This window comes from Dipteris shenzhenensis, chromosome 33 (assembly GCF_047967505.1).
Source record: "Dipteris shenzhenensis isolate YYH24624 ecotype China chromosome 33, Dip_SZ_1.0, whole genome shotgun sequence".
In the NCBI taxonomy this organism is placed as follows: Eukaryota; Viridiplantae; Streptophyta; class Polypodiopsida; order Gleicheniales; family Dipteridaceae; genus Dipteris; species Dipteris shenzhenensis.
In genome coordinates, this window is record NC_141628.1 from 9655329 (window position 1) to 9669346 (window position 14018).

Sequence of the window (14018 nt, forward strand, 5' to 3'; positions counted from 1 at the left end):
GATCTTGCATCCAGCTTGTATTTTTGTGCTCCCTCGTATCGAGAACATGCATCAAAGAGAGGAATGTTGTAAGAATTCAGATTGAAAACAAGCAATGTTGAATGGACGAGCAATTGAGAATATTTATATGATAACATATAATATATAATTATTATAACCACACATAGTGTGGATGGGGAGGCGTCGCGCTTCCTTCCCCAAAGATTTATGATCTGAGGGAACGGGCACTTCCCTTGGTGTCGAGATAATGTCGAGAATATTAACACTGAGAATATAAACGCCGTAAATATTAGCTCTGAGATAAGTCTCGTGAATGGATAAGATACTAGCATATTACCTGAATGTCAATAGTCACAATCATTTTTGAATGTCGGTAAAATCACTACAAGCAGCACGCTAGGCGAAATTTAAATTCTCGTTATCTTTTGGTGATTAGTTTGATCTTAGAGACATTATCCTGAAAACTTGCCAATGTGAGCCTGAGAGATCTGAGTGTGTCCTTGAGTGGGATGATTCCAACATTCTCAGATTGTTCAGTAGACTGTGGATAGCACAAAAAGGCAACTATCAGTACGTGTTGCAAAAAAATAGGCCATGTTTTAGTTACAAATCGTGAAATTTTGAAGTTTTACCTTGCTCTACTCATGTGGCGTTATCGGGTTTCTGCTAGTGTCTTAGGATGCATGGATTTTCATATGGATACTGCCCAGTCCCATCGGAGGAAGAAGACATTGCTCGTAGAAAGCATGCTTATGAACGAGGAGTTACATTTTCTGACACTGCTCATATGTACGGCCCTTTCAGCCTTGAACCTGGACCAACATAGACATCATAAAGGCATGAGTTTGTTTTGATTGTTTGTCCAAGATAAAGGACACTTTGTAAAAACAGATATCTACACTGCCGTTTCAAACCTAATAAGGAATCAGCCCACAATCCACTCCTTCTAGTCCATGTCTAGCTGATTGCGGGAAAAATCTTTTGGCGAGCTTTTTAATGTGAGCTTTTTTACCATTTCCTTTGTTTTTGCGAGCTTTTTTTAGAAATCCATACATGTTTTTGTTATTAGAAAGCTGGGGAGGTTAGAAAGAGGGGGAGAGGATATAGGATATGTTCATTTTCATAGCATGTGGAAGGGGTGGAAGAGTGTATACTATGCACAAGGGGGGGGTGGATATGAGTGGCAGTAGGAGGCAAAAAATTATGGAAGATATGTCCATATTCAAAGTAGAAGGGAGGAACTATGGGAGATATGTTCATTTTAAAAGTGTATAATTTGATAGATTTGACCTCATATTTGGATTCCTCGTCGAATTCCGGTCATTTTGAGTACCAACATGACCATATTCCGATAAAAATTGGAAAAATGGTGTTTTTGTCATTTTGGCCTGTTTTGGGCCTAGCGCAGACTCAAAATAGGCCAAAACAGGCCAAAATGACAAAAACACCATTTTTCCAATTTTTATCGGAATATGGTAAAAATGGTGTTTTTGTCATTTTGGCCTGTTTTGGGCCTATTTTGAGTCTGCGCTTTTCCAATTTTTATCGGAATATGGTCATGTTGGTACTCAAAATGACCGGAATTCGACGAGGAATCCAAATATGAGGTCAAATCTATCAAATTATACACTTTGAAAATGAACAAATTTCCCATATGCTCTCCCTTCCCCTTTACATTTAGGAGATGAACATAAGTTTCACATTCCTCATCCTCTCTCTCCTCCTTGCACTCCTCTTTGCATACCTTATAAGTTCCCCCTCTAACTATGATAACGAATATATGTTCCAACTCCCCTCCCCTCCCTTCTCCATGCCACTTTACCCATGCGACCATCCCTCCCCTTTTCCTTTATCTCCCCTCTCTCCCCTCTCCCCCCTCTCTCCTCTTAACTGCAACCATAACCCAAACTTTCCACCCACCCCACTCCATGAAACCCCCCCTCCCCCCCTCTCTCTCTCTCAGGTGAATGAAAAGCTCACAATATTCATGAAAATTGAAAAAAAGCTCATGACAAAAAGCTCACCAAAAAATCACACCCGCTGATTGCATAGCTCCTTGAATCCTCCTTGTTTGTGACAATGGTGTGATTTTCTAAAGCACCTATTGAAAACCAATTTCATCAAGCTCTTTTGTGGCTTCCTCTTTAACAACAATCAACATGTCCCTAATAATATCTTTGGCCACACCAACTTTGACATTTTGCAAGACATGAGAGGGTTCTTTCTAGTACAGTTTGAGACCATGTTATCCAATTACTTTTTTTAACCTTGATTGCTCCCTCATCAACCACATGCTCATGAACTCTCACACAAATGACACATCTTGTAGTAGGGCAATCTAGATTGCAACACCTCATGTACCCTGCATATCTACTATTCAAACCATTCCATCGAAAGTGTCTTGTGAGCTTGGAGAGTATAGCATCTAAACATGACCATCAAGATTTTGATCCATTCCAGACATAGTAGACCCATGAAAAAAAGGTCGAAACTCAAACACAATGTAACCATTATAGTGTCTTGGCAACTCTGATAAGTACTCTATATTTTTAGCACTCAATGAAAGCAACATGCAAAGCACTCTTAAGTGGGATCTTTTCAAGCAAGTTGATCACATTCACATTGTCCTTTCTTATATCTTGAGTGACAATAGAGAATGCACAACTAGGTTTTGGCTCTAGCTTGAAGCTAAACTCTCAAGCTTCCAACATCAGGGGTTGTTAATGCATGATCCCAACATTCAAGTCCTATCTCCTCTTGGAGAACAATGTCACTATTTTTCACATTGAAGAAATCAATGAGGTGCAACAAAGAAACCTCGCAAACATAAGTGTCACATATAATCTCCAAAGTCTAAGCACCGTGCTTGATCACAAGTAAGGATGGCATCGTAAGCTGAGCAATGAGAAACCAAGAAGAAGAAGAAGAATGGTAAGGAGATAGAGAAGAGTAATGCAAAGGCAAGGATGGCCAAAAGAAAGAAAGATAATGTAGAGAAACCAAGAAAGAGAGGAGGTATGCAAAATGGTGTCTAAATAGAACATTGCAAATGGAATGGTTGTCAAATAATGACAAGAAATGGCATATTTTAATTAAATTCTCGATCGTGAGAAAGTGGCTCTTTGGTTCTTATAGAATTTGTAGAGAAGCACACTAATGTTTTGGTGTGTAATGCACTAAATTTGGTATGGAGATTGTTGTGCATTTCCTTATGTGAATTTTGTCCTCTTGGTTGAAATCCATACATCATCATGAATGGACTAAAACCTGTAGCTAAATGTTTGGCACTGTTCTATGCAAATTCTAATATGGGAAAAATTGTTTCCAATTAGTTTGTCGTTTATTTACATATTCTCAAAGCATATCCTCAATGATACGATTGACCCTTTCAATTTGACCATCACTCTGTGGATGATCCGCAGTGCTCATATTCAACATAGTTTCCAACCTCATAAACACATCCCTCTAAAAATAGCTATTAAATTTGCTATCCTGGTCATTAACAATATCAGTTGCTGGTAGCCCATACAACCTATAAATATGCTCCACAAATAGCTTTGCTCATTCAAGAGTTTTAACATCTTCATTGGTTGGAATAAAGTGAGCCATCTTGGTCAATCGATCCACAATCACCCACACAGAGCTATGCCCCCTCTGTGTCCTAGGTAATCCCATATTAAAATCCATGGAGATGCTTTCCCATTTGCCAGATGGAGTCTCCAATGGGTGTAGGAGACCTCCTACCTTAAGGCATTCAGCCTTATTAACTTGGCATTTTTGGCACTTCAATATATAGTCTTGGACATCCTTACTTATTCCAAGCCAAAAGAATTGCCTTTTCAAAAGCACATACGTCCTTACTTATTCCAGGCCAAAAGAATTGCCTTTTTAGAAGCGCATACGTCTTCTGAATTTTGGAGTGTCCAGCACTCGGACTATAATGACACTCAAAAAGAATTTGGCGCCTAATGTCATTATTGTCCGAGACACATACTCTACCCTTGTAGAGCACGTAGCCATCCTCAATAGTATATTTTTTCCACTTAAGTCCTTTATCACCAGCCTGTGGTGCGTCACCATTTCCATGTGACTCCTCAATGAAAGCCTCTCGATTAGTTGGATCCCTCTTCACAATTGATTTCAAAAAAGTGAGGGATCTACTACTTTAAGACAGGAGTTGTTGCTATAGCTACTTTTAATCGTTCAAAACTCCTTTTTGAGGTTCATCCCATATGAAGGTACTTCCCTTCCCCTTAGTTGGTCCATCATCAAAATAGCAATCTTAGCTTAATCTTGGATGTTTCCTATAGAATCCAGACAAACCCAAGAGTATCTGTAAATCTTCTAGATTTGTAGGATGTGGCCATCCCAATATGGCCCATACCTTTTCAGTATCCATACGAACCCCTTCTTGGGATATTATATGTCCCAAGTACTTAACTTATTTTGCAAAGAATTCACATTTGGATTCTTTAGCAAAAACATTTGCTAGGATTTGAAACTTTTATGCAAACAATTTTAAAATCTCACCAGGATTTACATTTTTTCCTTCAAAACTGAAAAGAAAATCTGACAAAACAAGCCGACCAATTTCAATGATCTGCTCATAGGATACACGGAGAGAGCTTAAGAGCTGGTGGGTGAGGACAAATAGCTCAATGTGTGGAGAAGAAGGACTTCTTCAAACTCGTGGATGAGGCTGGAGCTGTTGTGCGATGCATTGCTTATCTCCATAGCTAGGACCAAGATGTGGCTCAATGTGCAAAGGATCATCAGCTTCGTTGATTTGTAGAGAACAGAAGGATAGCCATGTCACTAAAGACTCCTCTACCTTTAAAAAAGCCACATCAGCACCCTCTTTATACCCCTCTTTCTCTGATCTTCTAAACTTTTCAAAGCCTCTCTTTTCTCCAAGGTCTAAGACCTCTTCTTTCCAAGGATATATGTTATTTCTTTAGGCTTGCCACCATAACCAAAAGAAGAGGATCAAACTTTGAGATAGAAGAAAGCGGAAGAAGCAGGATCGGAAGGATCATGAATCAAAGAAAGCAAGAAGATAAATCCAAGGCCATCAATCAAATCTCGGGGAAGTGGCAATCATATTTTTCTCTTGTAAAGCCTTTCGCTTTATAAAATCTAGAAAATTCTCATTTAAAAAAAAATGTCAAATCCAGAAAGAGATGAAATGGTTAGGGAGGGAGAAGAAAGGGCTAGAAATGGAAAAGCTATAGTTGGACAGGAAATACATGGTGAAGTACATAACAAAACTCAAGAGGACACCACGTGGCAAGCACTAGGCTAGGAAGGAGGATTCTAGAAGGACATTGAAGGAGAGCAAGTTCGCGTTACATGGGATCTGTGCCAGGGTGGAATCGAGCAATAGAGTCCTCTATGGTATCATGGACCTTTGCACTCCATATTGTTGTGTAGGCCTAGGGTAGTCCCTAGTCCCTGACCCTCTACACTCCCATTGATGCAAGCACTGTCAAGCCCTCTTGCTTTCCTATCTTCTCAGTATTACAGTTGATGTAACAACTAGGCTGTTGGCTCTCGACTCACAACTCTCGCCATAGCTCTCAAGTTTACTAGGCTCTTAGCTCTTGGGTCACAGTTCTTGCCAACTCACCTTGGCTCTTGGATCATAGCTCTTGCCCCTCACCCTTATCTCTATCCTCAACTCTATCCTCCCTTAGCTCTCTCCTTACCATAAGCTTTGTCCTCCCATAGTCCCATAAACTCTCTCCTCCCTCAGCTCTCTCCTTAGCATAAGTTCTTGCCGTAGCTCTCTTCTCCCTCACACGTCACCGCCTCACCCTCAACTCTCTCCATACCTTCATAAGATCTCATCTCACAGCTCCCTTATCCTCGAATCTCCTACCTGCTTGGGTTCAAAGCGCACTCCAGAAGCAACTCATGAGAAGAGATGTGTTCACAATAGGAGCTTAGGGTTTGCAGTAGGTTCCAAGATGACTTAATAGGAGCTTAGGGTTCACAACCGATCGAGGTTTGCAGCAACTCGTTTGCAACAGTTTCCAAGATAACTTAGTAGGAACTCAACATTCATAGCTGATTGAGTTTGCAGCAACTCATTTTTGCGCACCTCAACACATCACGTATAGTGAATTGAGCAACTCATTTTTCTTTCGTTCTTTAGCCTATGAAAGGCAAAAAAAGAGAGCAAAGGGGGCTCCGAAGAGACCACAGTATTGTGGCCTCTTGGGACCCCTCTTACTCGATTTTTTAAACATTCATAAGGCATTGCTATTGTTGTTAGTTGGAAGGTTTTACTTTTCCCATTTGAAGGTTTAAAAAAATGGGCTAAGGGGGCTCCTAGGAGGCTGTAATATCATGGCCTCTTGAGAGCCCTCTTAGCCCATTTTAAAACCTTCATAGGCACTTCTCTAGTTGTGTAAAGTGCTCTTCTTTGGCCATTTGGATTAAGAAAATTGGGCTAAGGGGGCTCCTAGGATATCATGGCCCCTTGGGAGCCGCCTCAGCCCTTTTTTTTTTACATTCATAGGGTCATTGATATTTTTGTTTGAAGAGCTTGAGATTTTCTTTGAACATTTGGGGATCAAAAAACTGGGTTGAGGGGGCTCTTAGGAGGCCACAATATCACTGCCTCTTGAGAGCCCCTTAGCATTTTTTAAAAACCTTCTTAGGTCATTGCTTGGGCTTTCCCAAGGGATTTATTTGGAGATATGAAGGTTTAAAGGGTTGGAGGAGGGGGGCTCCTATGAGTCCGTGATATTGTAGTCTCTTAGGAGCATGCTCAAACCATTTTTTGACCCCCAAATGTTCAAAGAAAAGCTCCCAAAAGACCTTCATAGGGCATAGCTCTTTAAAAGGCTCAAGCAATGCTCAAATAGCATTGCTCAATCACTGCTCAAAGGGGCATTATTTAGGACTTGCTAAGGGTTCCTTGAGCTCCATGAAGGGCAAAAAAAAAAGGATAGAGGGGGCTCCAAGGAGGATGCGATATTGTGACCTCCTTAAAGCCCCCTCTATCCACTTTTTTGGCCCTTCATGAGGCCCAAAATTTTCCCTTTTCGAGTCCATGCATTACCTATCATAGAACCAAATCGCTGTTGAAAAGTCTTGGAAAGGGGACCAATTTCTTGTTTGCCCTTTGAAGGGCCAAAAGAATGCAATCCCATGCAAATTTTTTGTATTCCCATGAAATGCCTATGAAAGATTTTGTATGCCCATGCAATGCCCTTTAAAGGGCCAAAAAAAGGGGGCTCTATGGAGGCTACAATATCATGGCCTCCAAGGATCCCCTTCTTCTCACTTTTTAGCCCATCAATGGGAGTTGTTTTTGGGACTAGCATGGCAATATTAAAGCCCTATGATGGGCAAGAAAAATTAGCAAAGGGGGCTCCAAGGAGGCCATGATATCATGGCCTCTTGGGAACCCGATTTGCTCATTTTTTGGCCCATCATAAGGCTTAAGCAAAGCCCTTCCTAAGGCTTATAAACAAGCATAGGGCTTTAGGAATGCCCAAAAGGACATCAACCATTAGTACCAATAATGCCCATATTACATAAGCCTTTCACAAGCCTATAATGGCTTTGCTTAAGCCCAAGAAAGGAATTCACTTTAGCCCAATGCTAGGCAAAATGAATGGCCAAAGGGGGCTCATAGAGGCTGCGATATTGTAGTCTTTTAGGAGCACCCTCTGATGGTTTTTCAAGCCCATCATAGGGCTTAAGTGAAGCCCTTTATAGGGCCTAAATGAAGCCCATCATATGCTAGTGAAAGGATTAGGTAGCATGGACTAAACCCTACAAAGGATTTCATTAAAGCCCTTGAAAGTGTGTTGCTTAAATCTAGGCATAAAACATGAGCAAAGGGGGATTCCAAGAGGCAGTGATATCGTAGCCTCCTGGGAGTCCCTTTTGCTAATTTCTTTTGCCTATCATATGGCTTAGCCATGGCCCTTTCCATGGATTAAACAATGCCCATCTTAGGGCTTTAATAATGCCCTTTCTAGGGATTAATGAAGAATAAATCTTTCAAAGGGCATCTATAGCTGCAATGATATGAAATCCCTTGTTTGTTACAATGATATGGCCTTATAAGGGCTTTGCTAAATTCCTATGAAATTCTAGTCATAAGCCCTATGATGGGCATTTCTTTAGCCCTTCAAAGTAGTTGCTCAGACTCAATGCTGGGCCAAAAAAAAGGACCAAAGGGGGCTTTGAGGAGGCCTCAATATTACAGCCTCCTAGAAGCCCCCTTTGATCAAAAATTTCAGCCCATCATAGGGCTTAAGTGAAGCCCTTTCTAGGGCTTAAATGAGGCCATCATAGGCTAGTGAAAGGCTTAGTTAATGGCCATCATATGACATGCCCTTAAAGTCAATCTTGAAAAGGCCCCAGCAATGTCTTGAAGGTAGAGCAGAATAGGCCCTACAATGGATTTGATTATGCCCTTGAAGGACTTTTCATTAGCCCTATGATGGGTATTTCTTTATCCCTAGAAAAGCATTGCTTAAGCCCAATGTTGGGGGGATAAAAGGGACAAAGGGAACTCCCAAGTGGCTATGACATCATGGCCTCCTAGGGAGCCCCCTTTGCTCATTCATTTTGCCCATCAAAAGGTTGAAGAAAAGCCCTTTCTAGGTCTTGAAGAATTCCCACCATAGAGCTTAGTAATCCAAATCCATCTTAGGGCTTATGAGAGTCTTTGTTGGGGCCAATGTTAAACTACCTTCAAGGGCATTATTTGTTTAAAGTCCTAGAAAGGGCATTACTAGTTTCCTATTTTAGCCCTCAAGCTTAGATGGAAAAATCAACAAAGGAGGCTCCCTAGAGCTTGCAATATCAGGGCCTCCTAGGATCAGACTTTGCTGATTTTTTGGCCCATTTAGGGCTAAGCAAAGCCCTTTCTAGGGCTTACACAAAGCCATCATAGGGAACTGGTAATCCCCATCACATGACTTAAAATAGGATGCCCTTGAAGGCAGAATAGAATTGGCCACTAACAAGCCTCTCATATCCCTGAGAGGGATCAAAGCTCTAGAAGCATCTTTGTCGATAAGAATTAGCGCGTGTGAAGAATTTAAGCGTTTGTCTCATTGTTGCCAATTAGGTCGACCTAATGTACTATATTTTTTGTGTTAAGATAGAATGCTCTTAGGTCACATCATCTTAGCAGAAGGTGGTCATTCGTGTTACAAAATTGTATTTCCGATATTTCTTGCTATGGAAATTATTTTATTTTAGTCAAGTGTGACTATGGCAAAGTATTCCATAGGAGCGCATCGGACACGGCAGGGGTTTAGTTGGGGACGCCTAACTACCTGTGTTTTGCTAGGCTAGATGGTTAGTATTATGGGTGATTCCATGTTAATGCTAATGTCGCTACTAGTGTTATTGGTGTTATTACGATTTGTAAGGTGTGTATTTTGATGTTTGTATATCAAGCGTACAACTATGTTGGGATTAGTTGGTGTGATGATTCATCAATTAATTGTAACAACTAACACAACTGGTGACTTGAGTACAAATGATGAGTTGGATAACAAGGAACGGTGATGGTGGAGGTGATTTGGATTGATCGAAGTATCCAATGGCTGTCAAAGGCCATGGGCCATATTGTAAAGTAATAAAATGTAAGCCGTGGGCTAATTTATTTTAATTAATAATGGATGAGGGCATATTAAGCCTTGTGATATTTTAAGCTTGTGGAGCTATGTTGAGCAATCCCTTTAATTATGGACAAGGGATGCTTTTGGATGTACTATTATTGGCTCTTTGCTTTTTGAAATTATAATTATAAATACTCTAGATGGGAATCAAGAGCCACCATCTAGGGGGGGCAAATTGGACCCCATGCAGTGTCGCTCTCTCTTCCTCTTCTCTCCCACTTGTTTCCTTGTTCTTGGTTTCTATGGTTTTTGTAAATCGAGCATGTTTGATTTCAATTTTCATAACAATTCGATTGGCAAGAAAAGCATAGCAATTATTTCAAAATCCCAATATCCATATGATTTTTGGAAAACTTTAAGATATAAGCCTGATTAACCATTAGGATTGCCCCTAAGTTAAGCACTTCAAAAAATATTTGCGTGTGGGTTTTTCATTTAGTTTCGTTAAGGAGTGAAACTTTTATATTGGCATTGAAAGTATATATGCCCTAAAAAAAATAAATTGTGAAACATTCACCAAGATCTGAAACTTTTATGCAAAATTTTAAAAGTTTTGCCAAGAGTTACTTATTTTACATAGAAATTCAAAACAAACTATATAAAATCGTTCTATGTTTTTTCAATATTGTGAAACTAAAAAAATCCGCTTGGTAAACTTTCACCAAGATTTTATATTAATATAAAAGTATAGCTTCGATAAAAACATCCATGCTTTCAGTTGGCTAGTTACATCATGGCTAGTTTTGATCATCACCATCATTGATGTGGGACATTGTGCCTACACTGGTTTCCATGGTCATATGTGCTCCACCAAGAATCTTATCTATGTCTTAAAAGATGTGCAAGTAGTGCCACATACAAGCACCAACGTGGTGGTTGTAGTTGCTTATGTCCATGTGATATGCTATTGGCCACAATAATCTAATGACACTAGTAGCATTGGTGGTATAAAGGAGGCTACACTGAGATGGTAGCTAGTAAAAATTTTAGGGGCCCTCCATTTCGTGTTGCAAAAGAAATGTGGTGAACGTGTATGCTAGTCCATGTCATCATGACCCACCCACAAATTTTGTAATCCCCACCACCTACGCATGTCATGGCATGCCCAAAAGTGGTTTTGTGATTGGCTACACCCGATCATACATTGAACCAAAATTCAACCTTATTCACAATGAAGCTACATTGCAAGTGATGGCCAGGCCTCAAAGAAAGGTTATCTAAAACAAAGAAGGCCTTGGAAGAGGCAAAGAGTGCAATACTAATTGATGCTCCTCTATTGAAGTAGCTTAAAGAGGATGTAATTTTTTTACAAACGGCAGTGTTGTAGATGAACCCTCCTAGTGTGTTATCATACGACAACATAGGGACCTCCTTAAGGAAGCACAAGTGATGTATTGACTCAAATTTCTAGAATTTTTATTATAAATCCTATCATAATTTGTCACTAGGTAAAATTCTATCACAATTTGTTATAAATCCTATCACAATTTGTCATTATATTGATTCATGTACATCATGCTTATGGGAAAAAGGAAAAGAAATTTAATGAAGTAGAGGTGCAAGTTGCATTTGTTGAGGAGATGATTCATCAAGGTGTAGTTATCAATGTGCCTAGCAACCACTATTAATCATAGAGACTATCCCATACTAACATACTTATCCCCTAATTCTATAAATACCGGTATTGTTCAACTAATGTTAAGAGGTAATTATTATTATTGGCAACAATGTTTAACATAGAGATGGGTGCACACTAGCCCAAACTAGCACTTGCAGTATACTGATTGTAGAAAAAATGATAGTGATACCCATATTGTATTCCTAAAATCACTATACTAGATACAAGATGTTATAGGGATGGTGAAAAGTTTCATTGTGCAATCTTATCCCAAAATGTAAGGGTATTGTTAGCTTCTAGCACTTTTATATAATAAAATAATAGAATGATCGGTTGTGACCTTTTTTGTATTGACTTATTTATTTGAAGCACAGTCGTGTGAGACTATAACACTTTCATATCAAGCTCCTCATATTAATTTCTTTGTAGGTAGAGTTGAGTTTATGCTACTATGCCCAGTTGCTTATAGGTTACTATGATGAAGTACAAGCTTATTATGGTGATTATAAAACCTTGCATATGCATGTGGTTCTTCACAAATTTTCCTTCACCTAATCAATTCATGACTAGACCCATTCATACAAATATTGATACATGGGAGGAAGATTGTGTAGGAGACTTGAACATTCGTGAATTGTGATGATAGCCAACTTGATGATAGCGGATTGACACAAGTACTGGGATTCTCTAAAGTTCATAAGGCATGTTGCTATCCACACATTCATGGACCATAGGTGACAAGCTGAATAATCTCTTGTTACTTTTATGTCAGGCCATTGGAAACTTGATGATTCAAACTAGATGCAAACATATGATCCCCTCTATCTTGGTATGCAAGAATTCATAGGTTTGGCCATAAAGAGCCCTTTGACCATGAAGGAGCCTTGGGTAATGATGTTTGCACTAAATATGTAAAAGTCAATCGTCTTTGGATGGTCCTTTTCTGCATTCACTGCAAAATTGTCTCCAACCACCAAGGCATCACTAAGTGTGTCATGATTCCCTTCACATGTCAGATCATCAATGAGATCCTCACCAAAACTATTAGCAAAGCAAAACTACCCTATACCATTGGTTTAATCTTGACATAATTCCATCTAGGTATATTGATTGGTACATCTCCTCCAAAGTTATTGTATACATGCAACACAAAATCATGATAATTGCCTAGTTCTTAGAGTCAATTCATCATGATTCAACAAAACAAAAGCTAAATGCCATAATCGTGACTCTAGTATAGCCTTGCAATCCCAATTTTTCCCTCTGATCATATCATCCACGTTTATATTTTCTTTGTCCTCCCATCAATAGTAACGCTTGTGTCTATGTCTTCAGAAATCCTCACAATTATTAGGTGTCTAATGAATGGTGTCTTGGCTAGATGTACTAGCAACTTCCAAGGTCTACGATCCTTACAATGTTTCATGACACACTTAGAGCATGGAAGGTAGATCTTACTAGTTTTGGACACAAAATGGACTCGCAAACTATTGTTACACCTTGGAGGACTTATTTGTAGACTTGCATCAATTTTGAATCGCTATCTACCATACAAATACCATAGGCAAAATGATCTCAACACCCATGCAATCCTAAAAGCAAGACTCCTCATGTGAGTCAAGGAATCCTTCAAAAAGGGCATTTGAATATATGCGATGCAATAACATGTGTAGTGATCTTTAAGTCTACATGGGAAATACGTTTTCAAGTTTCAAACACATTATCCTTATAAGTAATGATATGAAAAACAATTACTTGCATGATAGCACTATAATATCAATTTTATTAGAAGTATTACATGTTGCATCCTCATAGAAGTGACTAAGGATTATTTTAACAGGAACCAATTCCTACACGATTTGTTATGGTCTGGCACATTAGGAGCTTTTGGTGATGAAATTGAAACTTGTGACATGCACTCTAAATAATTGTAGAGATCTGTTGAGGGATTATATGGTGTAAGTTTGGCCCTAACTTTAAAACTAATCTTTCTTATAGTCGTAGTAGTCTAGGCTAAGGGAAGTATGCCCTCTTTTTGTTTTGGGGCACATTTTTGTAATTTCGGGTTGTTTTTAGATGCATAAAGTTAGGAGGGAAAAACCCCTATTTCCTTCGAAAACAAATTGTGGTGGAGGTTGGAACCATTATATCCTTGCCATGGGAAGATGTAGGGTCGACGGAGCACTAAGTGTCAAACGGCTTCAAGAGAAATAATGGGGCATGGGTGTCTGCTAGCATGTTTTCAAGGGAGACAACCAAATTTTTTCAAAACGAAACTAGAAAATATAAAAAACTAGAAACCTGTTAACTCCATAGCCTATTCGATTGTAATACTTGAAAAGTAGTGCTAATAAATATTTAATTTACTTAAGTGTTATTGGAAGTCAAGCTTGACCAAACTCAAACTTAGGAAGTCAAGCTTGACCTATTGCAAATGCTATACCCTACATAAAAATCATAAATCATTCATAAGGCCTGCCTAAGATGTGTAGTGTGGAAAGTAGAGAGAGAGAGAGAGAGAGAAAGAGAGAGAGAGAGGATAAAAAATAGGAGAATTTCTAGGGAAGAGAGAGAGAGAGAGGGGATTATGTCTAAGTTAGATTGTAGTTGCATGTAGTTGCATTGGAATATGTCCAAATTTGGACTTAAAGTAGTTGAGGAAGAATTTTAATTAGTAATTTCACTCTTTCATCACTAAGGCTACCTTTCAGGTAGGAGAGGGTCTCTAGTCGCACCAAGGGCAGACA